At 44.3% G+C, this 16,692-nt stretch overlaps 1 long non-coding RNA gene across 2 annotated transcripts in view; it reads left to right on the plus strand.

The window, feature by feature from the left end:
- Positions 1-16,692, plus strand: part of LOC311583131 — a 123,316-nt gene that overhangs the window by 95,913 nt on the left and 10,711 nt on the right. Inside the window, exon 3 of one of the 2 annotated variants that reach the window (XR_014774386.1) lies at positions 5,716-5,770. The exons of the other annotated variant lie outside the window; for it this stretch is intronic. This is a non-coding gene — a long non-coding RNA (uncharacterized lncRNA). Of the gene's footprint in view, positions 1-5,715; positions 5,771-16,692 lie in introns of those variants that run through there. 2 annotated transcript variants of the gene reach the window in all.

The following is a 16,692-nucleotide window of genomic DNA, read 5'->3' on the forward strand; positions in this document are numbered from 1 at the left end:
ATTCTTGTATCTGTTTGGAGAATCTTTAGAGTGAAATATGCATAATTCAGTAAAATCTTCAAACCTCATTGGACCTGAACTCCAGGCAATGTGTCCCTGCACTCTGATGATTCTTATAGGCGCCACTAGAATCTTACATGAATGCCATTTTCCAGGAACAAATTGACTAAGTTTGTGAAGCTTTCTTTATAATGAGAGGTCTCGCTGCAAGGTCACAGGTGACCGGATTGTGCATGCAATTAGTCACTAACTGCGTCAAGAAGCCTTTGGGAATAAAGGCCTTTCCTCGTGAAGCAGTCTTATTTATTAATAGTTAATTATAATTTCTGTTATCAGCTTCTCAGTGGATTTGCTATCTACAAAGAAAGACTGGGGAGAATATATTTTTAAGGCTATCTGAAAAGCAGACAGCCCACTAGGTAACCCAGACCTATTAGCAGTAGCATCCCTGAGTGTCAGCTGGGGTCACGGAGCAGATGTGTTTTTTCTCACTGTATTTGCATAGTTCTCCAGCTGGAGGACACCCAGGTGGATCGCACAGTCCTTCACAGCCGCCACTCAAGTTGAGCCCCATGGAAACAGCAAATGGGAGCTTTGTGTTACCTCATTGCTGTAACACACGAGCCAGCTTCTTGGGCTCCTCAACTTCTGTACTCTGCTCTAAGGAGGTCAATTTAGTTTGATTGGGAAGAACTGCCAGTCTGCACACACTGGCTTCTCTCCAACATGGCGGGTCTGTGACAGCAGCAGGTGATGTGCCGTTGACGTGTAACCTGGCTGTAGAAACCCAAAGGCCATGATCTACCATGTAGGCAGTTAGCAGGGTGGCTGCCTCTGCGGAACGAGGAGCTGTGTGTAAACACTTTCTCACAGCCCCTTCTTGATTGCATGGCACGTGATCTTCACATGAGGAGAAAATGTGTATATTTCTCAGGGCTGAGGAAATGTTTCTGTTTGGGAAAGTACTTGCCTTGCAAACACAGGAATGTGAGTTCGATTCCCCAGAATGCACATTAAAAGGCCAAGTATGGTATTGCATGCTTATAACTTCAGCTCTCAGAATGTGGAGACAGGCACATCCCTGCAACTCACTAAGCAGCCGGGCTAGCATACTCAGTGAGCCCCAGGGCCAGTGAGAGACCCTGTCCCAGCAAAAACATGACAGGGTGTCCTCTGCTCTCAACACGAATGCACACACATGTACCCCACATTATACACACAAAAAAGAAAACTACAGAGTATGACATTAAATATTACCAACATAATTTTTTCCCTGTCTTCTTCATGGAATCTGTGTCTGATTTTTTGTGGGTTATAAAAGTACATAATCATTTTTGACAAATACAGATACACACATTTCCCCACCAGCAATAAGTGGATTAGATGGTATTTCAGATCTAGACAACCCTAATTAAATTACTCCTAACTTTATTGGCCTCTGTGGGTTGGTCTCTCTTTGACCTTCACAGCCCATCAGAATAAATGGAAGGAAAGCGTCCTAACATTTTTTTCACATCAGAACTTCTCAGGAGCCCTCACAGCCCCTGCGCACCAAGCATCTGCATCAGCTGCTGCCAGCAAAGCTTTGTGCTTTCCTTATGTGGCTTTTTAACTGTCTCCTGGTATAAATGAACATTGAGCCAAGGAAATATATTAGATCACTGCAAGGAAAGGTCATTCAAATTACATTTTTAAAGTTTCCACATGTACCTTATAAGGAAAAAAAATTAAACCAAAATCTTCTTTTTAAAGATAAGAATGAAAATGCAGGCTCATGTCTTTTTAACAGCACAGGATCAAAGTCTATCCAACTTAAGGAACAAAGGACATTTTCTTTATAGGAGATGAACGGTGGAGATTGTCCTTACAAACCGTCTTCCCTTGCTCTCCATAAGAAGTCTCTGTGGTAAACAATGAAGGGGGAATTTTTTTTTTTGCCATTTTTGAAAAGGCAATGTTTATGTTACACATTTTTTAAAAAAAGGTTGAATATATTATGCTGTTTTTTAAATGATATTTTACTGCATGATAACAGATGTGCCTTCTTCTAAAGGAGTATAAAATCAAAAGTTCTAAGTCACATAGTCTTCTAGAACAAATGTTTTTCCTGTGTCTTTCTTTGCCCCTTTAGAAGACACTTATGGTAACAAATGTTACCTCTCTCCCCCTCCCTCCCTATCGCTCCCTCCCTTTCTCTCTCCCTCTCTCCCTCCCTCCCTCTCTCTATCCTCCCTCCCTCCCTCTATCCCTCTATCCTCTTTTCCTCCCTCCCTCTATCATCTTTCCCTCCCTCCATCCCTCTCTCTCTCTCTCTCCTTTCCTCCCTCTGGCCTCAATCCGTAGCTGAAGACAGTCTGGAACACCTAATCTTCCTTTTCAGCTCTGGAGTACTGGGACCACAGGTTACACGCACAGTTTGTATACCAATGGGTGTTGAATTCAGATCTCTATGCACATAGGCAAGCATTCTACCACCTGAGCTACTCCCCAGCCTAGGGTGTCCATTTTTATTTAATCTAAAGAAGTCCTCACATGAAAACGCTGCTTTGCCACTCTTATCAGTGAAGTCTCCAGTCAGTGCAGTGGTTGGCTACTTCAAGATTTTGCACACAGGAAATCTTTAATAAATATGTGAACTAACTCGTATTATTATTATTATAACAATAGACAAACACGAAGTAAAAACCTACATGACAGCCTTTTGATTTTGTAGATTTGACTCAATAAACCTGAGTTTATTGGTTAAATACATACTGGTAGCTTTTTGATGCAGGCGTACAGTCATCCTGATCGCTCACATCACTTGAAATCCTTGAGTGTTGCTGGGTTTGACTACATCTAAATGTGAGGTCTCCTATGGCTCTACTCCTCTAAGGGTGTGTTCTCAAATGCCATGTTTTCCTGTTGTCTTGAACGTGCCTTTTCACCAAGCAAACAAGATCTCTCTCCCTCTCTCTCTCTCTCTCTCTCTCTCTCTCTCTCTCTCTCTCTCCCTCCCTCCCTCCCACATAAGCTTTCATGAGACTATTTTTAATTTTAATTCCTAAATCCAAAATCAAAGAATATGTTACCGGGTAAATCCTGGCTTGGAAAAGGAGGGTTTCTTTTGATTTTGAGGTGTTTCTTGGTGTTATTCTATCTGCTCATCTTAATGAAGTAACACACTCTTTGAGTTAAGTTGTAGGAAAATAATCTCCTCTGTCTCTTTGGCTCTTAAAGGCTCATGGTCTCAGAAGCCCACAATTCCTTGCATCGCCATGGTGGCCAGGATAAATAACAGTTGTTATTATGTGGTGAAGTTGAGTCACTATGTTCAAAAGTTTTTTTAAATAGCTTTGTGCTCATTCACGAGAAAAAGTGAGTTTTATAGCAGAAGTAATTACTCTTTCTTGTTCTAATTAAAATCTTGACAAAATAGCAAATTTGCAACCACTCTACCCCTCAAAATATTGTTCTTAGTTACTGTATCTAGAAGGAACAAAACCAAAACAAAAACCTGAGTTAATTACCTTTGTATTACACACCTTCCAAAACCTCTGGGTCTTCAATATCACTTTGCTCGTCATATCATTTCCATAAACGTAAATCCCGTCACTCCTTAGGTTTCTTCTCCTCATTTTGTCTCACATGCTCTGGGCTGTTAGTTCTTTCTTCCATTTTCCCTCCCACCCAGGAAGCCTGACCTGACTCTACCTCTTCTGCAAACTATACTGCCCCTTCTGAAAAGCAAATGAAGGCATCTCTCTGTTCATTGCTTCACAGTCATCATCCTTTCTACATCAGATCATGCAGGAGTTCTCCAAGAAGAAAACAGAAAATCCTCCTTGTGGTATCCAAAGGGTAACTGCCAAGGTTGTGAGTTCAAGGACTTGAGAAAGAACAGCTGGTTTTGCCCATTACCCCTGCTGGGGAAGGAGTATCTGAGGGTCATGTACACATCCCTTCTAGAACTAACACACACTCTGTGTGTGTGTGTGTGTGTGTGTGTGTGTGTGTGTGTGTGTTCATGTGCACTGGTTTTGTGCACGTATGGCAGCCAGAAATCAACCTCACTTGTTGTGCTTGCAAGCATCCACTTCTTCCTCTGAAGCAGGATCTCTCAGTGTCCTGGACCTAGCCAAGTAGATTAATTAGGGTGGCTGGCCTCGAGTCGTAGAGATCCTCCTGCCTACCACAGCACTAGGTCTCAAGCACATATATATAGCCACGCCTGGCTTCTTATGTGGGTGCTGGGGGTGGAACTGGGGTCCTCATTCTTGGGGTATTCTAATAACTAAGCTGTGCCCCCACCTTTAGAACATATTGTCTTGTTTCCCTTCACCTGTGTGATCAGGAAAAGCTGCCTCATAACTCATTCTGCCTTGGCGGTCCTGAGATCACACGGTGGGGGACACGAGTTCCTCCTGTGAACTCAAGGCAGCTTCAGCCTCACCTCTGTGGCTGTCCCCTGCCTTTCACACTGCCAACACAACCAGAGCCAGCTTTGCCCAAATGTGCCTCTGGGATATTTGTACCATATGGCAGTTCTGAGAATGTCACCCTGCACTCCAGGGTATTTCCTCCCCCACCCTCCACAGCTTACACAAATTGTAAATTATTATCCATAAAATAATGGTAAAGAGAGACGGGGGCAGGGAGAGGCTCTGCCTAAAGCCTCCATTAGCAAATGAGGTTGGCTTTCCCATTCATGTGAAAAGTTCAAGGAGGCAATCTTGTTAAACAGCCATTTTGCATAAAGAAATAATATGCCGTAATGGACCTTTTCAAACGACTTTGATGTTTTGCAGAACAATTTATTAATGGCCGTTCTTTGGAGAAATAAGAGATGAAGTCTCACTAGAGAATAAAGCCGTGTTTTGGGCAGTTGGTCGCGGCTCAGCACATTTCAGAGCCTGCCTGAAACCCATTCTACCCTCTGCTACAAAGCTGTGCAGGACTCCCCCCCCCCAACACCCCCACCCCCCACCCCCACACACACTCCCAGGGTAACTCAGGAACATAATTCCCGTCTTTATTCAGCTCTCCACATACAACAAGTGTGCAAGAGGCAGCCTTGTAGCTACAATCTGGCCTCTTCCATGCCACCTGCTTCTTATGCCTAAAAATGTGGGAGACAGAGGATGGGAGAATGGGGGGAGGGGCAGAGAAGAGTAGTGCCCCAAGTTTACAAGAGGATTTAATACACTCACTTATTTGAAGTAAGTAACACAAACCATACAGAAAGTTTGGCTTTCCGTCTGGACCTTTCTCTGTCTCTCTCTCTCTCCATACCCATGTATTGAACCCATGCAGATAAAGTATATCTCACTCTGTCATGGGGTCAGCAAAGAATTGTCTGATTCTGTCCACTCTCTTGCCCATCTCTCGAGTCCATGAAGCAAATGGCATTCAAACAGTTCTGGGCTCTTGGTGCTATAAGGATGTTACTAAGATTGTTTGCTTGATGGGTCACCAAGGGACGGTTGATTCTGTTTCCAAACAAAATTAGGAAACCCCATAAAATAATGCTAAACAGTTTTGTCATTTATTGAGGGGGGGCTTGCAACAAATGAATTCATTTGCGAATCTTCTCTAGGATTGCGTGGTGTGCTGCCCTTCCCTCGCCTACATGCCTTCTGGCAAGTCATGCCATGCACTGGCATGCCTTGTGCTCTGAAAGCACACAACTGCAGACCTAGGAATTACAGAACCATTTTTTTTCTTCTCATCCCACAGTATCTGGTGCCATCTAAGTTAGCATGAGAGCCAGGAAGACAGTCTGGACAGAGTCACGAAGCTCGCAGATGATTCTAGAAGTTTTTTTCTTAGTAGTTAAAATGAAACAGCTGCCGTGACAGGAGTGAAGATATTCTAAAGAGACATTTGTGCCCCAACCCATCTTTCGTTGTCAGACGATTGAGAAAGTGGACCCCAGGAGGTTGAAATTTCTCCAGAAACATCATACTGGAAGAAGGAAAGGCCACATAGATGGAAATTGTCTCCAAAAAGAGAGTTCATATAGTTTTGACATCTTGTCAGACCACCTTGCATGACAGACTGGAGCAGAGACAATGGTGGGTCAGTGGTGAGCAGCTCTATTTAGCTATGAATGCCTATTAGCCCTCTACGTCATGTTAGGACCTAAGGATGGATTAGGCACAGGCACTGGCCGCCTTTGTTCATTTGTCAGTGTGGTCATATTAACTTCCTTTTTCTCTTTACTGTCACTCAGAAAGTTTGAACTATTGAAGAGGTGTAGCTAAGCCTGGCTTGTTAGGGCTACCAGGGTTGTTAGGCTCTGGCCCTAACAACCCCCAAAGTTGTATTCAAGAGGTCCATGGAAAAGACACCAGATACAGTTTTCAGCCTACATCCAGCAAGGGTCAGGATCCCAAAGTCTGCATCCTTCCAATGACTGCCTGATATCAACAGTTGTGTAGCTGGACCACCCCCAATCTGAGAACCAAGGATGCAGCTCAGTTGTAACCTGTACGTGACCAAGTACAAGCCCAACACCCCAGAAACTCTAAGAGTAAGAATTTTAGTCCACTAATTGTTTTACATGATTGGTTAGTTTTCCTTCATCTTTATCAGTTTTCATACGAACTTCTACTAATTTTTCAAAATGGGAAGCCTTGAAGACTCTTGCGTATGTACATCTTCACTTGCTTCTAGGATGATTTGTTACATGGCCATGGTCATTAACACAGAATTTGGTCTCTAGTTAACAGTGAGAACCAGTGTCTCTGTGAGATTTGATTGTAAAATTTCAACTGAGAATAGAAGTCTTATATGCTTTGAAGACTAACAGATTGCTTGTTTCATGGTAAGAGCACAATCTAATTCTTATGGTAAGAGCATAATCTAGTTATAAAGAAAAGAATGTATGGAGCATGGCTGCCCACACCTGTGATTCCAGCCCTGAGGAGCAGAGGCAGGGAAGAACAGGGGTTCAGAGTTGGCCTTCACCACGTACTTGAGTATGTGGCCAGCCTGGGTTAAATGGGAGCCTCTCTTTAAAGAAAAGAAAGGAAATGGACTGCCCAAAGGATCATCACAAATGGCAGTTCTTGCAGACGCTGTTTCCTGGGTATTTAGTGAATGTGTGGTCGTGTGGGAAGAAGGAAAACACATAGTTTCTCTGATCCTCGAGGAGTGATATCAGACGATAAGGCGAATAAATAGTAAGGTATCTGTTTTCAAAAGCAGAAGCAAAGGAAAGGTACAGATGACCACAGAAGCTACGTTTCTGTGTACACACGAGGGAGAGATTCGTTCCGGCAGAGTGGAAGAAGAAATTGAAGAACGTTTACTTGAAGAAAATGGCAACTAAATCGGCCCCAAGAAATAAAATGGTATTATTAATAGGCAGGAAGAGTGATTAAGGTCGTTCTAGAAAAGACCATAAAACAGGTTCAGACATAAAAAGACTTGGGGCGTATTCACCCCCACTTGTGAGGCATTCCAATGGAACACTCTGTGGGAATCGAAGCCAAAACTGACTATCCAAATGCATTTTGCTTCTCCTGAGGAGAGTTTTATTTTGACAAGTCACATCAAGTGTATCATAATTAGGCTGCAGAATGAAAGAGCAGAACCCCAGCTTTTCCCTTTTGTTCTCAGCAGCAAGCCTGACACAGAGAACAAATATCTCCTCTGGGATAAGCCCAGCCACCTCTCTTATAAACAACCTCAGGAGCTGCAGGAGCTCAGGCCATGACTTGAGATAACAGAGGATGAAGAGCAGCCCTGGTGAAGAGCAGCCAGACCTCGATTACGTCTAGATAAGACCCCGCGGTGTCTCCCCGAAGCTCCTGCTGATGTTTACAGTCTGCACGGCTGGCCACACACTCCCTGAGTTTGTTAGTGACTTCGGGTTAATTATTCACCTTTAAATCGTAATGATCTTTAAGTCTGAGTTTCTGTGAACTCTGTTCATAGGTCTTTTTCTCTCTGTCCTTGTTCCTTACTCGGCTTGCTTTTCTGGGCCTGGTCCAGAGGTTCCTGTGCCCCACTAGATCAACAGTGCTTTCACGCAGGTTCTAAGACACGACGGGTGGGTAGGTAAAGATTAGCTTTCATGTTTCACACTCCAAGCACAGGACAAGGTGGGGTGTTTGTCACCTAATGCTAGTACCACGTCCTAAGAGCACATCTGTCTTGCTGTCATGATGTCCAGAGGGAGAGAGGTCTTGCTTGGGTGGATAGCTCACTAAACCTCTCTGTGTGCTGGAATTTGGGAGCTACTGTCTTTGACTAGGGATGCACTGGGACAAATATCCAAACGGTTGTGGTTTCACAACACAGCAGACACAGGCAGGCGGCTGGCTTCTGATGGAGCAGCAGGAAGCTCCCGCGCGTTGTTTTGGGTGGCCTCAGAAAAACCTGGCTGAGGCATGCACATGGCTCCTAGCTCTGTAGTTCTTTTTTTTTTTTTTTTTTTTTTTTTTTTTTAAGTGTGGAAGGTTTGGACATGGGCATTTGTTTACTGAGTACATATGTTTTGTATATGATGAACTCAGCCAATCTAATTTGAATGTAAGCAAATGCTGATGGGCCTTGTCTCTCAAATGTTTGGCCTCAAGAATACTGGAATAACAAAAAGAAGGAGTGCAACTTAATTACATCTAGCCACAAGTGCTAGACACGAGGAGGTGACTGAAAGGGTGAGTGGAGATGTTTGTTCTTGTTGTGTGAGAGTGTCCACCTGCAGATGGGCGGTCCCTGCAGATGGGCGGTCCCTGCAGATGGGCGGTCCCTGCAGATGGGCGGTCCCTGCAGATGGGCGGTCCCTGCACATGGGCGGTCCCTGCCTGCTTGCTCAGCCTCTGCCACACAAGATTCACATGAACCCAGCCAGTCTCTTTCAGGTCCAGAAGGCCAGTCCTCTTTTCCTCCCTTCCCTCCTCTCCTCTCCCCTCTCACTCTCCCCTTTCTTCTCTCTGTTCCTGTGCCTGAGGTTCTCATAGCCCTCGGAATCATCTTCTTCCAGCTTACGCTTTACAGGAAGTAGGATGTGAGGTGCCGTGTGCCTGGCGAGATTCCGTCCTCTTCGGACCTGAGCAGAGAGACCTGTACACAGCTATAGATCCCCTCCCCTGCCCCTTCCTTCCCAACACTCTAACGTTTGGAAATGTACAAGAGGCCTTGCAGTGCATGTATTTGTGGAAAGTTCTACTTTGTCAGGAAAACCTGTTTTTACTGCAAACTTTGTTAAATATAACAAAAAAGGAACTCCAACATGGCGGTGGCCTAAGCCTACATATAATCCCAATACATGTGAGGCAGAAGCAAGAGGATCAGGAATTCAAGGTTATTCCACACTACATAGCAAGTTTGAGGCTTAGCCTGGACTACATAAGACCCTGTTTCAGACAACACACACACACACACACACACACACACACACACACACACACACACAAAGAAAAAAGTTTAAAAACTATATAAATAAATACATACATGTAAGTATACTATACATTAGTTAAACGATCAAGATTGTGTAACTGGCTGCTAGCTGGGGAAAGCCTAGAGGGTGTGTACCTTTTTAAAACCTCACAATTGATGATGAAAATTAACTGGAAGCATGCATTCTTATTGCAAGAGCGTACTACTATAAAACTGTAGCTTGCTGAGTGGTAGGATCAGAGATTGCACCAAGCCAGTCAGCAAATTATATCCGAGTATTCCCTTCAGAATCAATTAGGAAACATCTTTAACAAATTAATCCTTTTGTTTCATCATTAGAAAGGAATACATAAACAGGATATTTAGGCAACGAAATATTTTTCATTCAAGTTAATTACAGCAAATTAGGCAAAGAATCTGTAATAGATGGCAAAGTTGGATACCTCGTGAACCTATTAAAACAAAAGCTTCCTTGTAGCCTTTTAATTATTCATTTTCATGACCTAAATTGTAATTTAGTAGTTCATTGGCATGTGATAGTTTTAAATGTAGCTGTCCTGCGCTCTGTTATCTATATAACTGAGAATCGCCCACAGCACTTAGGCAATGCCGTGATAACAAACTCTCTCATCTGATAGTTTGTTCTGCTTTTTCTAGTCCTTATGAAAAACAAAGACAAAACTTTGTTCTTGAGTAAACCACTAATTATAAGCACTTCTAGGTCAGGAACATCCTTCTAAATGACTATAAATAGGGATTATTACATTGGATAAACCAGCAATTTACACCTAAGCTTTCCATTTAAACAAACCAAGTATTTTGTTACTAACGCCTGATTTTGTGAAAATTTCACTCATATGGAAGCAAATCTTGATTTTTCTCTGTGACAAAAGGAGAAAATAAGTGATTCTGTGTGATTTCTCAGCTCCCCCCTCCACGGCAGGAGGTCTGCACGGGTGGCTTTGTAGTGGATCTCCACTCTCACCTCATTTTCCCCTTGGCCCTCTCCCATCAGCCTCTCCTTCTCCCATCCTTTGAAATTGTTCTCAGATCACCCACTTTGCCTTCTCTTGCCTGACAGTCATTTCCAAAGCACTTGAGCATCCAGTGCTTTGCACAGCGCCGTCCGCTCCTGTGCTCGTCCCTCTGCTGTGTCAGTTGCTTCTTTCCTCTTTTCCTCTGTTCGACATCAGCTCATCATCCCGCGCTTCTCCTCTTCCACACCTGTGCTCCTTCCCCAGGTGATTGTGCTGCTGATATCATCTATATGATAATGAACCCCAAATCCATTACTTCTGCCTGACCTCCACTGACTGGCTTCCACATTACATCACTCCTAGGCCCTCAACCTGCTACTCAAGATAGAAATGTGTGGGCATTTGTGGGTGTGTGTGTGTGAGAGGAGTGAGTGTGTATGTGTGTGAGAGGAGTGTGTGTGTGTGTGTGTGTGTGTGTGTGTGTGTGTGTGGTATTTGCCAAAGAACCCAGATATTGTTCCCTAGATGCCATCCGCCTTGGTTACTTTTAGAGACAAGGCTTCTCTCACTGGCCTAGAACTCACCAGGCAGGCAAGGCTAATGGCCAGTCTCAAGGACCCTCCTGCTTCCACCTGCTCAGTGCTGGGGTACACGCTCAGGCATTTGCGGTCCACTTTACTTTGTTTCTGTTTCCTGCAATTCATTGTCTTCACAGGAAACGCTAAGCCAGCGTTTCCCCAGTGACCAGCATCTCCATGAGACCCCTTCACATACAAAGTGACATCCAAACTAGACCTTATTTTTGAAGGTCATCTCAACTCATCTTATCCCTCTGTCATCTTTGCAGTCAACACGTGTGTCTGTGGCTACCTTAACCCACTCTTATGGTAGTGGGGCTAACCCAGGGGTGTGTGATGAGCATTAACTAAGCTACTGAGATTTGAGGCTTTATTTCTACAGCATACATAGCCTAAGTGGGTCCAAGGGTCAGTTAAAAATATTCATAAAAACACGTGTTTCCTGGAGACGTTGTTGTATACCTTAGACACTGCTCTAGGAATAATACGTATGAGTGGGGGTTGACAAAGTCATCTCTTTCATGGTGCTCCCATTCTGATAAAACAGCATACAGTAGTAAAAACAATAAATATAAGAGAGTTCTAGACGGCAGAGAGAAACAGGGTCTGTCCTAGCCATTCTCCAAGCTCAAGCTGAGACAGGCTGGAGGTTAAGAGAAGTGGTCACAGAATGTTTCCAAGATGTATATGAAGGTGAAGACCTTTGCCAGAGAGGCGATACATTGAATTAATGAACAGTCAAGTCATTTTTAAAAAAACTTATTTTGTGTATGTAGGTGGAAGTAAGTGGGCATGCAGGTATGCATGCATATGTGTGTGTGTGCTTATACACGGAGGCCACCCACTTTGCTTTCTTAGGCCCGGTCTCTCACTTGGACTTGGAGCTGGATGACTGGGCTGGTCAGCAAGCCCAAGGGATTGCTTATTTCTGTCCCCCTAGTGCTTGACACCATGCTCAGCTGTGTTTTGTTCTTACACAGATTCCAGGGCCCTCATGCTGCACAGCGAGCTCTTTGCCAGGGGACCCAGCCCCCAAGCCCTAATAAGTACTTTTGCTAAGATGTATTTTATTTATAAGATGTACATCACTCAAATACCATTTAGAATTAGGAAGCATTTTTACATCTAAAATCACGAGTCAAAACTACAACATCAGAGCCTCAGAGTTGCACATCAGTCACCACACAGGAGAGCAAGGAGACTTTTATCTGCATCTAACAAAGGTCCATAGCACAGGGTGGGCTGGACACTGGCGTTCACTGCTGTGCTCTTCCAGGTTGGGTCTGGCGACGGCCTCCTTGCCTGGCTTCTGCCCAAGGAGCCTCTGCTGTGATATGGTTCTCTCTGCAGAGGTGGCCTGCCTGGTGACTAGGAAGGGGGTGCACTGTGCTTCTGTCTGGCTGCATGCAGGGTGTGTGCGTGGGGGGCAAGTTCTGTTCTTGCTGTTGTGTGAGGCCGTGGTAGGACTAGGCACTACAGCTGTTTTACTGGCACTGGACAAACTGCAGGACCAGGAGGAGGCTTTCCCCAGTATTAGATTTTTTTCCAAGAAATATTTCCACAGGTAAAGAAAAGTACAAACATTCAGAGAACCTTATAGGATAAGTAGTCAAGGGGAGGGGAAACGGGAGAAAATCTATACATTAAATATAATATACACTAAGGGAACTCAAGCCAAAGAACATCTGAACTTCCAAAACAGATGAACCACTGCCTACAGAGGAGCAAGAGCCGCCATCACGCCCCCCAGACTTCCAGCAGCCACTACCCAAGAAGAAGTTGGTTGCACATTGACAGTGAGAGCAAGGGTTTGGATTGAGATTTTTAAGTCTAGCTGAGGTTTCTTTAAATGTGGGGGTGACATAAGGATTATATGGCCCTGGATGTTTATCTCACAAGCACCTGTGTCATAAAAAGAGCTTTGGAGAATGCTGAGTTCACAAACGAGGGAAGCAAATGAAGAAGAAAGCAGTGATCTGGGACCATCGGGCACTTGCACACAAGCATTTCCAGTCCTGTATGACTGCCGGTCCTGCAGAGCGCTAAGTGAGCTGGAAGGACTGGTGAGGGTGAAGCCAAGGTCTGGCTAGTCCCAGCAAGAGAAATACAGACATTTATAAAGAAAAAGGAAACTCTCTTAGAGGACATGAAATATATAAGCAAACCAAGAGCTATTTCAGATTGTAAAAGGTGGGGGGGGGGGACAACAGCACTGCAAATATATCAACTGCCCCAAATTAACAAGTGTATTACATATTACTCTCACAATAGGAGAGATTAGATCAACCATTTAAAATTTATGGACTGGTAAGATGGTTCAATGGGTAAAAGCATTGTGATGAGCTGAGCTCAATCCACGGCTCATGGCGGGAAGTGAGAACCAGCTTCCCACGGTTGTCCTCTGACCTCCGTCACGTGTACCACGGCACACATTTATCCATGTTCCCGTTCATAAGACACACAGACAAAATTTAAATAACAGAACTTAAAATAAATAAACAATTTACGCTGGGGCAGGGCTGCGGCTCACTTGGCAGAGTGCTTGCCTGGTTTTAAAAAAAAAAAGCCCTGGGCTCATTCCCCAGCACTCATAAAGCTGGGCATGGTGACTCACGCTCATAACCTCAGTCAGCATCTAGGACGTGGCAGCAATAAGCCGTTAAAGATCATCTGTAGCTGCGTAGTGAGTTCAAGGCCAGGGGCTGCATAAGACTCTGTCCTAAATGAATGTATAAAAAACATTTATGGAGAGAGGAAAAAAAGAATCTCGTAAAGAGTGAGGGGTATTCTTAAAAGGAAGATCCTCACAGAGCAGCCCCTAAATTATTAAGTCACGTGTCAACTGTGTCATGTTAACGGGGCTTAGTGCTGGGAAATGATCAGACAACTTGAAGCCATGTTCAGAAGAAGCCATATATCTAGAAGCCAGCAGAACAAGATGTTAACCCGGTGGGAAATGTCAGGTTGGAAAACAGTTGTGCTGGAAAAGTCGTTTAACCATTTGTACAGACATCAGATTTGTTCCCTGCATATGTGTCCCACGCCAGACAACTAAGTAAATTCCACACCGTTAAAAGTTTAAACACAAAAGACCAAACGCGTGTCTATTAAAAAGCAATGCACGGCTATTTTGTGACACTATGTGGAGGATAGCCTTGTTACTAACATGAAAAACCGTAAGTAAATATAAAAACAATCTCTATCTAACCAAAGTAATGAATAAAAGATAATCAAGAGTATACCGATCTATGTCATTGCTAAAGGGTAAATATACCCAAGGGGGGAAAAAAACAATGGAATTGAATAGGAGTGGAAAAGCTGAGGGGGTTGTGCACCTCACTATGAGGAAGAGATCCTAAGATTAAGTGCTATGGCAAAGGTGGACTTTGGAGAACAATTTGAAGGTGCCAGGAAATTGCTATTTACCTAGAAATTCTACCCCTAAGTGTGTATCCCCCTCAAATCTAGAGAGTCTCACAAGGTGTCATTGCAATGTTGCTCAAGGTTAGAGTTGTAATAAATATTAATAATAGCTGCATAAGTTCATTGTCTATTCAGTGTAGCAAAATATCTGGCAAAATTTGTTTAAGAAAGGTGGGTTTATTTTGGCTTGCAATTTGGTGGCATAGTCCATTACGGAGAGCATTTGTGGAAGGACTGAGAAAGAGGCAGCTGATCACACGACCTCCACAGTCATGAAGTAGAGAGAGATGGAGGCTGATGCTCAGTTCACTTCCTCCTATTCAGTGGGGGCAGGTACCATCTCATTCAGGGTGTGCCTTCTCACCACAGCTAACCTAATCTAGCAGATTTTTTGAGCCACACCTAAAGGCTTATCTCTGATAATTCTAGAGCCTCTATCAGTTGACAATCAGTATTCACTATCACAATATTATATCAATTTTATGACTATATTCAGGAGACCTGGATATAGAATACCATGTGGGAAAGATCAGTGTATATCCAAGGATAAAGTCTGAAAGGCACAAAATTAAGTAGCATAAATTAGATAAACATGTGGCTATGCAGCATAATACCACAAGGACAGTGGTTATCACAGAACTGCGGGGCAGAATGGAGGTAAATAACACATCTGCTGTGTCAGCAATGTTGGGGAACAACCTGAAGAGGACGATGCTGGCAGGTGCAGGACGGAGAGTTAAGCAGAGGAAAGTGGGGCACAGGAGGAGTCCAGCCAGGCTGGGGTGAGCAGGTGGAAGGCAGTGATGTGGGAAGCCCCAATGAGGACAGTCGTGCACAAGAATTAACCATGATAGATTAAGAAACTTGAGCCACTGCAGGGCTCACACCAGCCTGCAGGAACCTTGAGGAAATGAGTTGTGTACATGACTGGGACCCAGGACAGGAACTGGTTGACAACGTGGTCATTGGAGGAGGAAAAAACAGACTTGGGTAGCCTGGTGGTGACAGTGGACTTTGACAGACTGGTGACTGACACTGGACAAGCAGGCCCATGAAGTCATGAGAGGCTGTGACAACCATTTGGGGGTGTTTTGGAATCTTTTTGAAATAAAATACGGTAAGAGGTGATATTAGAACTTTAAGCAGAAATTGATGATTTAGCAGAAATCATCATTTTGGCTTCTCATTTGAGGCAGGGTCACATGCATCTTAGACTGGCCTTAGACTTGTTACATAGCCAAGGTGACTTTGCATCCCATATCCTCCTGCGTTTCCCTCTTCAGTGCTAAGATTACAGATGTGCGCCATCATATCTGGTTGTATAACGTCCTAGAGGGTCAAACTCGTGGCCTTATGCATGCTAGACACTCTCCTAGCTTGCTCACACCCCCAACGTATGGTTTCATCATTTGAGCAGAGAGTGGATGGTTAGGGTTCTAAAACAGAATCAGGGAGAGAAACAAGTCAAACATAGGCAGGTAAGTCATTTGATCAAAGACAGCGATGCATTCCATGGAAGAAGAGATTGGAACCAGAGCAAGCAAGAGATCTGAAGGGGAGGAAGGATGTCCATGGTCTGTGCTGCCACCCTAAGCCACCGTGATGTCCGTGGTCTGTGCTGCCACCCTAAGCCACGGTGATGTCCGTGGTCTGTGCTGCCACCCTATGCCATGATGATGTCCGTGGTCTGCGCTGCCACCCTAAGTCACCATGATGTCTGTGGGTGGGACTTGACACCAGGGACCATATTGGTGCTCAGAGCCTGTAATGCAGCAGAGGGCCGTGTCGGTGTCTGTGGTTGATACTGCCAAAAGAGACCGTGCTGGGGTCCATGGCATTTGGTGATACAAAGACCCTGTAGGAGTCTGTGATCTGAGCTCCTGCTGACTCTAAAGGGCAAGGAAGCTAATTCTGCTGTGCTCTTGATGACTGTAGACTCATGAGAGAGAGAGAGAGAGAGAGAGAGAGAGAGAGAGAGAGAGAGAGAGAGAGAGAGAGAGAGAATAGAAGGCTCTGTGATGACCCCTATCTGCCCCACTCCCCACCCCTGAATAATATCCTAGACAGGAAGCTATTGAAGAGAACTCTTAAAAACTGTGGTAAGGATGCTGAAACATGCATTTCTCCATAGTTGATGGCTTCTAGGGATTGTGGGTGGAGAAGGCTCAGTTTTCTTTAAGGGGTTGTCCACTGGGAGTTTAACGGTGTTCCAGTGACTACATGGGCAACAGAAACTGGATTTTGTGTTTTTCTATTTGGGTGGGGGCACCATGGGGGAGGGGAGGGTAAGCCTGGAAGGACTTGGAAGTGAATGGTAGGGTGCATTG

This window comes from Acomys minous (assembly GCF_964271855.1).
Source record: "Acomys minous genome assembly, chromosome: 14".
NCBI lineage: Eukaryota > Metazoa > Chordata > Mammalia > Rodentia > Muridae > Acomys > Acomys minous.